Genomic DNA, 3,547 nt, shown 5'->3' with positions numbered 1-3,547 from the left:
TGTACAGGGGCCTCAGGTGCCGCAAGGGAGGAGGTAGGACCTGAGGTGGCCAAGAAACGGTGTTGCTGCTCCTGTCAAGGGAGCTCATTGCAGGGCAGCCCTTGCTATTGGGATACTTTCGCTGTCAGTTCTTCAAAGTCAGAAGAGAAACAGCCTCAACAACAAGCACACCGGGTGTTTTCGATCCCTATGCTACCTACAGAAATTGCACACGTAGAAAAGGAACATGTTACTACTTTCAGTTGTTTTACAACATAGCATGGCATGTGGCTGGCTTGCTGCCAACACTGTCAGCAGGCTGGAGTGCTGAAGAGCGCCTTGTCATTAACAAGTGTCAACCAAAGTGAGTACCACAGAAAGCAGAGGTTTCCTTAGAAGTCTAAGACCATTTAAAAACTTGCTGCCATGAAAGCAGGTAGATCTGTTCTCTCTCTTGCTCCTCTCCCTCCACACCTCCCATCCCCACACCAGTTCTGGCTCTCAGGGAAGCAACCAAGCCTGTCTAAGTATTTGGGTTTTTTGGTACTTGCTTTGTTTTCCTGGCAGTTGGATGAGCTGAACTTGTTCACAAAGGGGACAAATAAATCACTAGAGCTAGCTGAAGGTAGAAGGTGAGCTCACCCTTTTGAGCAGCAGTGAACCATTACACCAGCTCAGATAGATAGCCTAAGTACAGACTCTTGCTTCACAAACACCATTAAACCAGTCAAAGTTGATTTCACCTGCTTCAAAGTTCCCGGATCGTAGCAATGGAAACAGGGTGCTGGTGCAACCAAAATGCACTCAGCAGTGGCCATATTCCACCCTCCAACAAGAAAAATCCAAAAGGACAGGCTGAAGAGGTGCCCGGTGAGGAATATTATGCCATGCATGCAATGAGGAATATGATCATCTTTTGGGACCTGAGGGCTTGCAGTACCCCACCTCGGATGAGGCTGCTGGACTGGCCTTCTGGTATAGGTTATAGGTTTTGTGTATTTTGCAGTTAAGGTTGCGTTTTAGCTAATAATTGACTTTTTAGTCTTGCTTTTTTTCCATCCTGCTTAAAAAAATGATTCTTATGTGAGAGGTCATTATTACACTGAGAACAAAATCCAGTAAGTTGGAAAAACACAAATAACCCCCAAATACACCACCCCCCGTATATATACACACCAATGTATTGTACTATTGTATCTGTACTATTTAGACATTTAAAATTGTTAATTTATGTAATTTTTGTATTTATTTTCAATGAATCACAGCAGCAGGATTTGCTATTGATGGCAAGGAAGTAAGTCCATGCGAGACTGAAGAGTAAGATGCAAAAAATCCCGTCCGCCCTCTCCCCCCCCCCTCTCACCTCCCGTCCGCCCTCCCCCCCCCCCCATCAAACTTCTAAGTGGGATTAGTTTAGTGCATTTCATAAACCTTATATGGAAGAGACACATAACCGACACATTAAAACGGAAAAGAAAGAATCCACAAAACAGCTTGTGGAGGAAAAGGGAATGAAACTGGTGTTACATGCAGCAATCCCATACACATGGGACATGGTTTCATGTGCAGCTGAGCTAGTTGCACAAGGTGCATTGCTGCCCAAAAGGGAAATTATCCCTTTTCCCTTGCCCTGTCCCCCCTCAATGCTTCCCCTACCCCTTTAACATCTGGAACTAGATTGTGGAGAGTCCCTGAATGCCAAAGCTGGCACAAGCGTAGGAACCCTGTTATTGTCAGTGAGCTGTTATGGCAGCTCACTCCATGTTGTTGAGGTGTACTCAGCTAGACTGCATGATCCTGTGGAATTAGCGAGCTCTCATACTGTGTTTTTTAAGCAAAATGACTCCTATCTTATGACTAAGTGTACGTTACTGAGTGTCAGCCTGCTACAGGGACAGAGCTAGCCCCAAAACAATGAGAGCAGTAGGTTAAGTTTAACTCTAATGAAGATTAAGGCTGTTGGGGGATATATATTGCATTTCTAGCTTCATTCTTTTCAGCTCTTTAGTGTTTATCTGGATATATACCTGTACGACCACACATGCTTCCCTTCCTTTTTCACCAAGTATCTATCAAACATTAGGACCTGGCTGTAAAAGCAACTCCAAAGCCAGCACTGCTGTACTGGAGTATAATGATGGTTGATCTGAGAAAAAAACAGCAATTAACCAGGGTCAGAATTTCTAATACATGCAAGATTATTTCTTACATATGAATGGCCAGCTGTTCAAAATGCTTGAGATTCAGACTCTTTCAGTGCTAGATGTTAAAGGCAGTGATTGAGAAGAACAGGGCAGACATTCAAACCCCTTAGAAGGGTACAGCAGTACTGTCAGGACCATAGAAACCAAGTATCTCAAACTGCAGAGACAGTTGCATCAGGCATAAATTTTAGGGTTTTGGCAGCAGGCGGCTGCAGGGGTGACCTGTGCAGGAAGAGACCAGGAACTGCTCTGCACCACTCCAAACCATTTCCAACCTGCTCTGAAATCCTAAACAACCCATTACACCAAAACATCAATAAATCAGAGGAGCACATGGTGCCTCTGCTCAGGCATACTTCGGGCAGCAGTTGTTGGGAGAGGTGATCTTGGAAGGAGAAGCTCCATGCAGAGCACGGACCATCTTTCAAGCAAGTTAAAAATAAACATCAGACTTTAGAAATTCATTGTAAAAGGAGGCTGAATAGACTTAAAAACCAAAACTCTTTCTCCTCATCTGTTCTGAAAATTGAGAGTATACTTCTCACGTACTTAACTAGAAAGGCCGAGCATCACTAGCATAAAACAGTCAATATCTCTGCCTTAAAGAACACTTTTAATTAATGAAGGATGATACTTAACTGCCTGGGTAAGACAGAAAACAACCCATACAAAGGTAAGGATTAAACATATTGAAGGCAGGCTTCCAGCACAATGGTTGAGGCAGCAAGAGGAACAGTGAATGATTTGCAACTGGTCACCTGTTGTAACTTTCTCAAAAAGCATCTTAGAATAGATCATTTATTTATGCGAAACCCACCATTAAGAGAGACACGCAGGCAATGAAAAAAAACAGTTCACATTTTTGGCTTGGTGTGCTGTTCATGCTTTCAATAACATTTCAGGTTGTGGGGGTGGTTTTTTTTTTGTAAACTTAAAACATCAGAAGATACTGATTTGAAGTATTTTGTTACAAATTTCCCAGAACTGAGTTAAAGTCTATAGATCATCAATGAGGTTCAAAAATAGTACGCATTTAAAACATCTGCAAACTTTGGTGATTAACACACACACTTCAGCAATGTAGATTGGTGCTCTGCTCTCTTTCAAACAGGTACAGTGGAAAAGTATCTCATTACAAGCAAAGAAAGGCCAAAAGATGGTTTCATAATAGCAACAGATAAAACAATCTAGCAAGAATACTTCCTCTGCTGAGAGGCAGCTGGTCAACTCTTCACGAGCCTCAACCTCCTACAGGCCTCAACTTCCCCACGTCTAAATTGTAATTCTTTTGAATGATGTTAGTTTTTAAACCCAACTGGAAGGCAGTATTTGGTAGTTCCTCTAAAAATGGGGGGGGGGGGACG

This window comes from Aptenodytes forsteri, unplaced genomic scaffold, assembly GCF_000699145.1.
Source record: "Aptenodytes forsteri isolate BGI_AS27 unplaced genomic scaffold, ASM69914v1 Scaffold679, whole genome shotgun sequence".
Classification (NCBI taxonomy): Eukaryota; Metazoa; Chordata; class Aves; order Sphenisciformes; family Spheniscidae; genus Aptenodytes; species Aptenodytes forsteri.
The sequence above is the reverse complement of the archived record's forward strand: the minus strand, read 5'-3'. Positions refer to the sequence as shown.